Source organism: Oncorhynchus nerka, linkage group LG12 (assembly GCF_034236695.1).
Source record: "Oncorhynchus nerka isolate Pitt River linkage group LG12, Oner_Uvic_2.0, whole genome shotgun sequence".
Classification (NCBI taxonomy): Eukaryota; Metazoa; Chordata; class Actinopteri; order Salmoniformes; family Salmonidae; genus Oncorhynchus; species Oncorhynchus nerka.
The window spans coordinates 87,190,813-87,203,814 of NC_088407.1; the positions used below are offsets into that span (position 1 = coordinate 87,190,813).

General features: G+C 58.8%; 1 protein-coding gene across 5 annotated transcripts in view; it reads left to right on the forward strand.

Annotated features, from left to right (window-relative positions):
- Window positions 1-13,002, forward strand: part of LOC115115846 (phosphofurin acidic cluster sorting protein 2-like) — a 172,276-nt gene that overhangs the window by 134,169 nt on the left and 25,105 nt on the right. The gene's annotated exons all lie outside the window — the stretch shown is intronic.

Below are 13,002 nucleotides of genomic sequence, written 5' to 3' on the forward strand. Positions count from 1 at the left end.
AGCCCAGACAGAACCACCCAGCCCGGTCAGTAACAGACAGAACCACCCAGCCCGGTTAGTAACACAGAACCACCCAGCCCGGTTAGTAACACAGAACCACCCAGCCCGGTCCGTAACACAGAACCACCCAGCCCGGTTAGTAACACAGAACCACCCAGCCCGGTTAGTAACACAGAACCACCCAGCCCGGTTAGTAACACAGAACCACCCAGCCCGGTCCGTAACACAGAACCACCCAGCCCGGTTAGTAACACAGAACCACCCAGCCCGGTTAGTAACACAGAACCACCCAGCCCGGTCAGTAACACAGAACCACCCAGCCCGGTCCGTAACACAGAACCACCCAGCCCGGTTAGTAACACAGAACCACCCAGCCCGGTTAGTAACACAGAACCACCCAGCCCGGTTAGTAACACAGAACCACCCAGCCCGGTCCGTAACACAGAACCACCCAGCCCGGTTAGTAACACAGAACCACCCAGCCCGGTCCGTAACACAGAACCACCCAGCCGGTTAGTAACACAGAACCACCCAGCCCGGTCCGTAACACAGAACCACCCAGCCGGTTAGTAACACAGAACCACCCAGCCGGTCCGTAACACAGAACCACCCAGCCCGGTTAGTAACACAGAACCACCCAGCCCGGTTAGTAACACAGAACCACCCAGCCCGGTCCGTAACACAGAACCACCCAGCCCGGTTAGTAACACAGAACCACCCAGCCCGGTCCGTAACACAGAACCACCCAGCCCGGTTAGTAACAGACAGAACCACCCAGCCCGGTTAGTAACAGACAGAACCACCCAGCCCGGTCCGTAACACAGAACCGCCCAGCCCGGTCCGTAACACAGAACCGCCCAGCCCGGTCCGTAACACAGAACCGCCCAGCCCGGTCCGTAACACAGAACCGCCCAGCCCGGTCCGTAACACAGAACCGCCCAGCCCGGTCAGTAACAGACAGAACCGCCCAGCCCGGTCAGTAACAGACAGAACCGCCCAGCCCGGTCAGTAACAGACAGAACCGCCCAGCCCGGTCAGTAACAGACAGAACCGCCCAGCCCGGTCAGTAACAGACAGAACCACCCAACCCGGTCAGTAACAGACAGAACCACCCAGCCCGGTCAGTAACAGACAGAACCACCCAGCCCGGTCAGTAACACAGAACCACCCAGCCCGGTCAGTAACACAGAACCACCCAGCCCGGTCCGTAACAGACAGAACCACCCAGCCCGGTCCGTAACAGACAGAACCACCCAGCCCGGTCCGTAACAGACAGAACCACCCAGCCCGGTCAGTAACACAGAACCACCCAGCCCGGTCCGTAACACAGAACCACCTAGCCAGGTCCGTACCACAGAACCACCCAGCCCGGTCAGTAACCGACAGAACCACCCAGCCCGGTCAGTAACCGACAGAACCACCCAGCCCGGTCAGTAACCGACAGAACCACCCAGCCCGGTCAGTAACAGACAGAACCACCCAGCCCGGTCCGTAACACAGAACCACCCAGCCCGGTCAGTAACAGACAGAACCACCCAGCCCGGTCAGTAACAGACAGAACCACCCAGCCCGGTCAGTAACACAGAACCACCCAGCCCGGTCAGTAACACAGAACCACCCAGCCCGGTCAGTAACAGACAGAACCACCCAGCCCGGTCAGTAACAGACAGAACCACCCAGCCCGGTCAGTAACAGACAGAACCACCCAGCCCGGTCAGTAACAGACAGAACCACCCAGCCCGGTCAGTAACAGACAGAACCACCCAGCCCGGTCAGTAACACAGAACCACCCAGCCCGGTCAGTAACACAGAACCACCCAGCCCGGTCAGTAACAGACAGAACCACCCAGCCCGGTCAGTAACAGACAGAACCACCCAGCCCGGTCAGTAACAGACAGAACCACCCAGCCCCGTCAGTAACACAGAACCACCCAGCCCGGTCAGTAACAGACAGAACCACCCAGCCCGGTCAGTAACAGACAGAACCACCCAGCCCGGTCAGTAACAGACAGAACCACCCAGCCCGGTCAGTAACACAGAACCACCCAGCCCGGTCAGTAACAGACAGAACCACCCAGCCCAGACAGAACCACCCAGCCCGGTCAGTAACAGACAGAACCACCCAGCCCAGACAGAACCACCCAGCCCGGTCAGTAACAGACAGAACCACCCAGCCCGGTCAGTAACAGACAGAACCACCCAGCCCAGACAGAACCACCCAGCCCGGTCAGTAACAGACAGAACCACCCAGCCCGGTCAGTAACAGACAGAACCACCCAGCCCGGTCAGTAACAGACAGAACCACCCAGCCCGGTCAGTAACAGACAGAACCACCCAGCCCGGTCAGTAACAGACAGAACCACCCAGCCCGGTCAGTAACAGACAGAACCACCCAGCCCGGTCAGTAACAGACAGAACCACCCAGCCCGGTCAGTAACAGACAGAACCACCCAGCCCGGTCAGTAACAGACAGAACCACCCAGCCCCGTCAGTAACAGACAGAACCACCCAGCCCGGTCAGTAACAGACAGAACCACCCAGCCCGTCAGTAACAGACAGAACCACCCAGCCCGGTCAGTAACAGACAGAACCACCCAGCCCCGTCAGTAACACAGAACCACCCAGCCCCGTCAGTAACAGACAGAACCACCCAGCCCGGTCAGTAACAGACAGAACCACCCAGCCCCGTCAGTAACAGACAGAACCACCCAGCCGGTCAGTAACAGACAGAACCACCCAGCCGGTCAGTAACAGACAGAACCACCCAGCCCGTCAGTAACAGACAGAACCACCCAGCCCGTCAGTAACAGACAGAACCACCCAGCCCGTCCGTAACAGACAGAACCACCCAGCCCGGTCCGTAACAGACAGAACCACCCAGCCCGGTCAGTAGCACAGAACCACCCAGCCCGGTCCGTAACACAGAACCACCCAGCCCGGTCCGTAACACAGAACCACCCAGCCCGGTCAGTAACCGACAGAACCACCCAGCCCGGTCAGTAACCGACAGAACCACCCAGCCCGGTCAGTAACAGACAGAACCACCCAGCCCGGTCAGTAACAGACAGAACCACCCAGCCCGGTCAGTAACAGACAGAACCACCCAGCCCAGACAGAACCACCCAGCCCGGTCAGTAACAGACAGAACCACCCAGCCCGGTCAGTAACAGACAGAACCACCCAGCCCGGTCAGTAACAGACAGAACCACCCAGCCCGGTCAGTAACAGACAGAACCACCCAGCCCGGTCAGTAACAGACAGAACCACCCAGCCCGGTCAGTAACAGACAGAACCACCCAGCCCCGTCAGTAACAGACAGAACCACCCAGCCCGGTCAGTAACAGACAGAACCACCCAGCCCGGTCAGTAACAGACAGAACCACCCAGCCCGGTCAGTAACAGACAGAACCACCCAGCCCGGTCAGTAACACAGAACCACCCAGCCCGGTCAGTAACACAGAACCACCCAGCCCGGTCAGTAACAGACAGAACCACCCAGCCCGGTCAGTAACAGACAGAACCACCCAGCCCGGTCAGTAACAGACAGAACCACCCAGCCCGGTCAGTAACAGACAGAACCACCCAGCCCGGTCAGTAACAGACAGAACCACCCAGCCCGGTCAGTAACAGACAGAACCACCCAGCCCGGTCAGTAACAGACAGAACCACCCAGCCGGTCCGTAACAGACAGAACCACCCAGCCGGTCAGTAACAGACAGAACCACCCAGCCCGGTCAGTAACACAGAACCACCCAGCCCGGTCAGTAACACAGAACCACCCAGCCCGGTCAGTAACAGACAGAACCACCCAGCCCGGTCAGTAACAGACAGAACCACCCAGCCCGGTAACACAGAACCACCCAGCCGGTCAGACAGAACCACCCAGCCCGGTCAGTAACAGACAGAACCACCCAGCCCGGTCAGTAACAGACAGAACCACCCAGCCCGGTCAGTAACAGACAGAACCACCCAGCCCGGTCAGTAACAGACAGAACCACCCAGCCCGGTCAGTAACAGACAGAACCACCCAGCCCGGTCAGTAACAGACAGAACCACCCAGCCCGGTCAGTAACAGACAGAACCACCCAGCCCGGTCAGTAACACAGAACCACCCAGCCGGTCAGTAACACACAGAACCACCCAGCCCGGTCAGTAACACAGAACCACCCAGCCGGTCAGTAACAGACAGAACCACCCAGCCCGGTCAGTAACAGACAGAACCACCCAGCCCGGTCAGTAACAGACAGAACCACCCAGCCCGGTCAGTAACAGACAGAACCACCCAGCCCGGTCAGTAACAGACAGAACCACCAGCCGGTCAGTAACAGACAGAACCACCCCCGGTCAGTAACAGACAGAACCACCCACCCCCGGTCAGTAACAGACAGAACCACCCAGCCCGGTCAGTAACAGACAGAACCACCCAGCCCGGTCAGTAACAGACAGAACCACCCAGCCGGTCAGTAACAGACAGAACCACCCAGCCGGTCAGTAACAGACAGAACCACCCAGCCGGTCAGTAACAGACAGAACCACCCAGCCCGGTCAGTAACACAGAACCACCCAGCCCGGTCAGTAACAGACAGAACCACCCAGCCCGGTCAGTAACAGACAGAACCACCCAGCCCGGTCAGTAACAGACAGAACCACCCAGCCCGGTCAGTAACAGACAGAACCACCCAGCCCGGTCAGTAACAGACAGAACCACCCAGCCCGGTCAGTAACAGACAGAACCACCCAGCCGGTCAGTAACAGACAGAACCACCCAGCCCGGTCAGTAACAGACAGAACCACCCAGCCCGGTCAGTAACAGACAGAACCACCCAGCCGGTCAGTAACACAGAACCACCCAGCCCGGTCAGTAACAGACAGAACCACCCAGCCCGGTCAGTAACACAGAACCACCCAGCCCGGTCAGTAACAGACAGAACCACCCAGCCCGGTCAGTAACAGTAAGACAGAACCACCCAGCCCGGTCAGTAACAGACAGAACCACCCAGCCCGGTCAGTAACACAGAACCACCCAGCCCGGTCAGTAACAGACAGAACCACCCAGCCCGGTCAGTAACAGACAGAACCACCCAGCCGGTCAGTAACAGACAGAACCACCCAGCCCCCAGACAGAACCACCCAGCCCGGTCAGTAACAGACAGAACCACCCAGCCCAGAACCACCCAGCCCGGTCAGTAACAGACAGAACCACCCAGCCCGGTCAGTAACAGACAGAACCACCCAGCCCAGTAACACAGAACCACCCAGCCCGGTCAGTAACAGACAGAACCACCCAGCCCGGTCAGAACAGACAGAACCACCCAGCCCGGTCAGTAACAGACAGAACCACCCAGCCCGGTCAGTAACAGACAGAACCACCCAGCCCGGTCAGTAACAGACAGAACCACCCAGCCCGGTCAGTAACAGACAGAACCAACAGAACCACCCAGCCCGTCAGTAACACAGAACCACCCAGTAACAGACAGAACCACCCAGCCCGGTCAGTAACAGACAGAACCACCCAGCCGGTCAGTAACAGACAGAACCACCCAGCCCGGTCAGTAACAGACAGAACCACCCAGCCCGGTCAGTAAACAGAACCACCCAGCCCGGTCAGTAACAGACAGAACCACCCAGCCCGGTCAGTAACAGACAGAACCACCCAGCCCGGTCAGTAACAGACAGAACCACCCAGCCCGTCAGTAACAGACAGAACCACCCAGCCCGGTCCGTAACAGACAGAACCACCCAGCCCGGTCAGTAACACAGAACCACCCAGCCCGGTCCGTCAGAAAGCCCGGTCCGTAACAGACAGAACCACCCAGCCCGGTCAGTAACAGACAGAACCACCCAGCCCGGTCAGTAACAGACAGAACCACCCAGCCCGGTCAGTAACAGACAGAACCACCCAGCCCGGTCAGTAACAGACAGAACCACCCAGCCCGGTCAGTAACAGACAGAACCACCCAGCCCGGTCAGTAACAGACAGAACCACCCAGCCCGGTCAGTAACAGAAGAACCACCCAGCCCGGTCAGTAACAGACAGAACCACCCAGCCCCGTCAGTAACAGACAGAACCACCCAGCCCCGTCAGTAACAGACAGAACCACCCAGCCCGGTCCGTAACAGACAGAACCACCCAGCCCGGTCCGTAACAGACAGAACCACCCAGCCCGGTCAGTAACAGACAGAACCACCCAGCCCGGTCAGTAACAGACAGAACCACCCAGCCGGTCAGTAACAGACAGAACCACCCAGCCCGGTCAGTAACAGACAGAACCACCCAGCCCGGTCAGTAACAGACAGAACCACCCAGCCCGGTCAGTAACAGACAGAACCACCCAGCCCGGTCAGTAACAGACAGAACCACCCAGCCCGGTCAGTAACAGACAGAACCACCCAGCCGGTCAGTAACAGACAGAACCACCCAGCCCGGTCAGTAACAGACAGAACCACCCAGCCCGGTCAGTAACAGACAGAACCACCCAGCCCGGTCAGTAACAGACAGAACCACCCAGCCCGGTCAGTAACAGACAGAACCACCCAGCCCCGGTCAGTAACAGACAGTACCCAGCCCGGTCAGTAACGACAGACAGAACCACCCAGCCCGGTCAGTAAACAGAACCACAGAACAGACAGAACCACCCAGCCCGGTCAGTAACAGACAGAACCACCCAGCCCGGTCAGTAACACAGAACCACCCAGCCCGGTCCGTAACAGACAGAACCAGCCCCCAGAACCACCCAGCCCGGTCAGTAACAGAACCAGAACCACCCCAGCCCGGTCAGTAACAGTAACAGTAACAGAACCACCCAGCCCGGTCAGTCAGTAAGCCCAGACAGAACCACCCAGCCCGGTCAGTAACAGACAGAACCACCCAGCCCGGTCAGTAACAGACAGAACCACCCAGCCCGGTCAGTAACAGACAGAACCACCCAGCCCGGTCAGTAACAGACAGAACCACCCAGCCCGGTCAGTAACAGACAGAACCACCCAGCCCGGTCAGTAACAGACAGAACCACCCAGCCCGGTCAGTAACAGACAGAACCACCCAGCCCGGTCAGTAACAGACAGAACCACCCAGCCCGGTCAGTAACAGACAGAACCACCCAGCCCGGTCAGTAACAGACAGAACCACCCAGCCCGGTCAGTAACACAGAACCACCCAGCCCGGTCAGTAACAGACAGAACCACCCAGCCCGGTCAGTAACAGACAGAACCACCCAGCCCGGTCAGTAACAGACAGAACCACCCAGCCCGGTCAGTAACAACAGAACCACAGCCGGTCAGTAACCACCCAGCCCCGGTCAGTAACAGACAGAAACCACCCAGAACCACCCAGCCCGGTCAGTAACAGACAGAACCACCCAGCCCGGTCAGTAACAGACAGAACCACCCAGCCCGGTCAGTAACAGACAGAACCACCCAGCCCGGTCAGTAACAGACAGAACCACCCAGCCCGGTCAGTAACAGACAGAACCACCCAGCCCGGTCAGTAACAGACAGAACCACCCAGCCCGTCAGTAACAGACAGTACCCAGCCCGTCAGTAACAGACAGAACCACCCAGCCCGGTCAGTAACAGACAGAACCACCCAGCCCGGTCAGTAACAGACAGAACCACCCAGCCCGGTCAGTAACAGACAGAACCACCCAGCCCGGTCAGTAACAGACAGAACCACCCAGCCCGTCAGTAACAGACAGAACCACCAGTAACAGACAGAACCACCCAGCCCGGTCAGTAACAGACAGAACCACCCAGCCCGGTCAGTAACAGACAGAACCACCCAGCCCGGTCAGTAACAGACAGAACCACCCAGCCCGTCAGTCAGTAACAGACAGAACCACCCAGCCCGTCAGTAAGACAGAACCACCCAGCCCCGGTCAGTAACAGTAACACAGAACCACCCAGCCCGGTCAGTAACACAGAACCACCCAGCCCGGTCAGTAACAGACAGAACCACCCAGCCCGGTCCGTAAAGACAGAACCACCCAGCCCGGTCAGTAACAGACAGAACCACCCAGCCGGTCAGTAACAGACAGAACCACCCAGCCCGGTCAGTAACAGACAGAACCACCCAGCCAGTAACAGACAGAACCAACAGACAGAACCACCCAGCCCGGTCAGTAACAGACAGAACCACCCAGCCCGGTCAGTAACAGACAGAACCACCCAGCCCGGTCAGTAACAGACAGAACCACCCAGCCCGGTCAGTAACAGACAGAACCACCCAGCCCGGTCAGTAACAGACAGAACCACCCAGCCCGGTCAGTAACAGACAGAACCACCCAGCCCGGTCAGTAACAGACAGAACCACCCAGCCCGTCAGTAACAGACAGAACCACCCAGCCCGTCAGTAACAGACAGAACCACCCAGCCCGGTCAGTAACAGACAGAACCACCCAGCCCGGTCAGTAACAGACAGAACCACCCAGCCCGGTCAGTAACAGACAGAACCACCCAGCCCGGTCAGTAACAGACAGAACCACCCAGCCCGGTCAGTAACAGACAGAACCACCCAGCCCGGTCAGACAGAACCACCCAGCCCGGTCAGTAACAGACAGAACCACCCAGCCCGGTCAGTAACAGACAGAACCACCCAGCCCGGTCCGTAACGACAGAACCACCAGCCCGGTCCGTAACAGACAGAACCACCCAGCCCGGGTCAGTAACAGACAGAACCACCCAGCCCGGTCCAGTAACAGACAGAACCACCCAGCCCGGTCCGTAACCACCCAGAACCATAGTAACACAGAACCACCCAGCCCGGTAACAGACAGTAACCCAGCCCGGTCAGTAACAGAACCACCCAGCCCGGTCAGTAACAGACAGAACCACCCAGCCCGGTCAGTAACAGACAGAACCACCCAGCCCGGTCAGTAACAGACAGAACCACCCAGCCCGGTCCGTAACAGACAGAACCACCCAGCCCGGTCAGTAACACAGAACCACCCAGCCCGGTCAGTAACAGACAGAACCACCCAGCCCGGTCAGAACCACCCAGCCCCGTCAGTAACACAGAACCACCCAGCCCGGTCAGTAACAGACAGAACCACCCAGCCCGGTCAGTAACAGACAGAACCACCCAGCCCGGTCAGTAACAGACAGAACCACCCAGCCCGGTCAGTAACAGACAGAACCACCCAGCCCCGGTCAGTAACAGACAGAACCACCCAGCCCGGTCAGTAACAGACAGAACCACCCAGCCCCGTCAGTAACACAGAACCACCCAGCCCGGTCAGTAACACAGAACCACCCAGCCCGGTCAGTAACAGACAGAACCACCCAGCCCGGTCAGTAACAGACAGAACCACCCAGCCCGGTCAGTAACAGACAGAACCACCCAGCCCGGTCAGTAACAGACAGAACCACCCAGCCCGGTCAGTAACAGACAGAACCACCCAGCCCGGTCAGTAACAGACAGAACCCAGCCCGGTCAGTAACAGACAGAACCACCCAGCCCGGTCAGTAACAGACAGAACCACCCAGAACCACCCAGCCCGGTCAGTAACAGACAGAACCACCCAGCCCGGTCAGTAACAGACAGAACCACCCAGCCCCGTCAGTAACAGACAGAACCACCCAGCCCGGTCAGCCCGGTAACAGACAGAACCACCCAGCCCGGTCAGTAACACAGAACCACCCAGCCCGGTCAGTAACAGACAGAACCACCCAGCCCGGTCAGTAACAGACAGAACCACCCAGCCCGGTCAGTAACAGACAGAACCACCCAGCCCGGTCAGTAACAGGTCAGTAACAGACAGAACCACCCAGCCCGGTCCGTAACAGACAGAACCACCCAGCCCGTCAGTAACAGACAGAACCACCCAGCCCGGTCAGTAACAGACAGAACCACCCAGCCGGTCAGTAACAGACAGAACCACCCAGCCCGGTCAGTAACAGACAGAACCACCCAACCCGGTCCGTAACAGACAGAACCACCCAGCCCGGTCAGTAACAGACAGAACCACCCAGCCCGGTCAGTAACACAGAACCACCCAGCCCGGTCAGTAACACAGAACCACCCAGCCGGTCAGTAACACAGAACCACCCAGCCCGGTCCGACAGAACCACCCACAGTAACAGACAGAACCACCCAGCCGGTCAGTAACAGACAGAAACCAACCCGGGTCAGTAACAGACAGAACCACCCAGCCCGGTCCGTAACAGACAGAACCACCCAGCCCGGTCCAGTAACAGACAGAACCACCCAGCCCGGTCAGTAACAGACAGAACCACCCAGCCCGGTCAGTAACAGACAGAACCACCCAGCCCGGTCAGTAACAGACAGAACCACCCACAGTAACAGACAGAACCACCCAGCCCGGTCAGTAACACAGAACCACCCAGCCCGGTCCGTAACACAGAACCACCCAGCCCGGTCAGTAACACAGAACCACCCAGCCCGGTCCGTAACAGACAGAACCACCCAGCCCGGTCCGTAACAGACAGAACCACCCAGCCGGTCAGTAACAGACAGAACCACCCAGCCCGGTCAGTAACAGACAGAACCACCCAGCCCGGTCAGTAACAGACAGAACCACCCAGCCCGGTCAGTAACAGACAGAACCACCCAGCCCGGTCAGTAACAGACAGAACCACCCAGCCCGGTCAGTAACAGACAGAACCACCCAGCCCGGTCAGTAAGCCCCGTCAGACAGAACCACCCAGCCCGGTCAGTAACAGACAGAACCACCCAGCCCGGTCAGTAACAGACAGAACCACCCAGCCCGGTCAGTAACAGACAGAACCACCCAGCCCGGTCAGTAAGACAGAACCACCCAGCCCGGTCAGTAACAGAACCACCCACAGAACCACCCAGCCCAGACAGAACCACTCAGCCCGGTCAGTAACAGACAGAACCACCCAGCCCCAGACAGAACCACCCAGCCCGGTCAGTAACAGACAGAACCACCCAGCCCGGTCAGACAGAACCACCCAGCCCGGTCAGTAACAGACAGAACCACCCAGCCCGGTGAGTAACACAGAACCACCCAGCCCGGTCAGTAACAGACAGAACCACCCAGCCCGGTCAGTAACAGACAGAACCACCCAGCCCGTCAGTAACAGACAGAACCACCCAGCCCGTCAGTAACAGACAGAACCACCCAGCCCGGTCAGTAACAGACAGAACCACCCAGCCCCGTCAGTAACAGACAGAACCACCCAGCCCGGTCAGTAACAGACAGAACCACCCAGCCCGGTCAGTAACAGACAGAACCACCCAGCCCGGTCAGTAACAGACAGAACCACCCAGCCCGGTCAGTAACAGACAGAACCACCCAGCCCCGTCAGTAACAGACAGAACCACCCAGCCCGGTCAGTAACAGACAGAACCACCCAGCCCGGTCAGTAACAGACAGAACCACCCAGCCCGGTCAGTAACAGACAGAACCACCCAGCCCGGTCAGTAACAGACAGAACCACCCAGCCCAGACAGAACCACCCAGCCCGGTCAGTAACAGACAGAACCACCCAGCCCGGTCAGTAACAGACAGAACCACCCAGCCCGGTCAGTAACAGACAGAACCACCCAGCCGGTCAGTAACAGACAGAACCACCCAGCCGGTCAGTAACAGACAGAACCACCCAGCCGGTCAGTAACAGACAGAACCAGCCCGTCAGTAACCAGAACCACCCGGTCAGTAACAGACAGAACCACCCAGCCCGGTCAGTAACAGACAGAACCACCCAGCCCGGTCAGTAACAGACAGAACCACCCAGCCGGTCAGTAACAGACAGAACCACCCAGCCCGGTCTGTAACACAGAACCAGCCCGTCAGTAACAGACAGAACCACCCAGCCGGTCAGTAACAGACAGAACCACCCAGCCCGGTCAGTAACAGACAGAACCAGCCCGGTCCCAGAACCACCCCCGGTCAGTAACAGACAGAACCACCCAGCCCGGTCAGTAACAGACAGAACCACCCAGCCCGGTCAGTAACAGACAGAACCACCCAGCCCGGTCAGTAACAGACAGAACCACCCAGCCCGGTCAGTAACAGACAGAACCACCCAGCCCGGTCAGTAACAGACAGAACCACCCAGCCCGGTCAGTAACAGACAGAACCACCCAGCCCGGTCAGTAACACAGAACCACCCAGCCCGGTCAGTAACACAGAACCACCCAGCCCGGTCAGTAACACAGAACCACCCAGCCCGGTCAGTAACAGACAGAACCACCCAGCCCGGTCAGTAACAGACAGAACCACCCAGCCGGTCAGTAACAGAACCACCCACAGAACCACCCAGCCCGGTCAGTAACAGACAGAACCACCCAGCCCGGTCAGTAACAGACAGAACCACCCAGCCCGGTCAGTAACAGACAGAACCACCCAGCCCGGTCAGTAACAGACAGAACCACCCAGCCCGGTCAGTAAACAGAACCACCCAGCCCGGTCAGTAACCAGAACCAGCCCGGTCAGTAACAGACAGAACCACCCAGCCCGGTCAGTAACAGACAGAACCACCCAGCCCGGTCAGTAACAGACAGAACCACCCAGCCCGGTCAGTAACAGACAGAACCACCCAGCCCGGTCAGTAACAGACAGAACCACCCAGCCCGGTCAGTAACAGACAGAACCACCCAGCCCGGTCAGTAACAGACAGAACCACCCAGCCCGGTCAGTAACAGACAGAACCACCCAGCCCGGTCAGTAACAGACAGAACCACCCAGCCCGGTCAGTAACAGACAGAACCACCCAGCCCGGTCAGTAACAGACAGAACCACCCAGTAACAGACAGAACCACCCGGTCAGTAACAGACAGAACCACCCAGCCCGGTCAGTAACAGACAGAACCACCCAGCCCGGTCAGTAACACAGAACCACCCAGCCCGGTCAGTAACACATAACCACCCAGCCCGGTCAGTAACAGACAGAACCACCCAGCCCGGTCAGTAACAGACAGAACCACCCAGCCCGGTCAGTAAACAGAAGAACCCAGCCCGGTCAGTAACACAGAACCACCCAGCCCGTCAGTAACAGACAGAACCACCCAGCCCCGTCAGT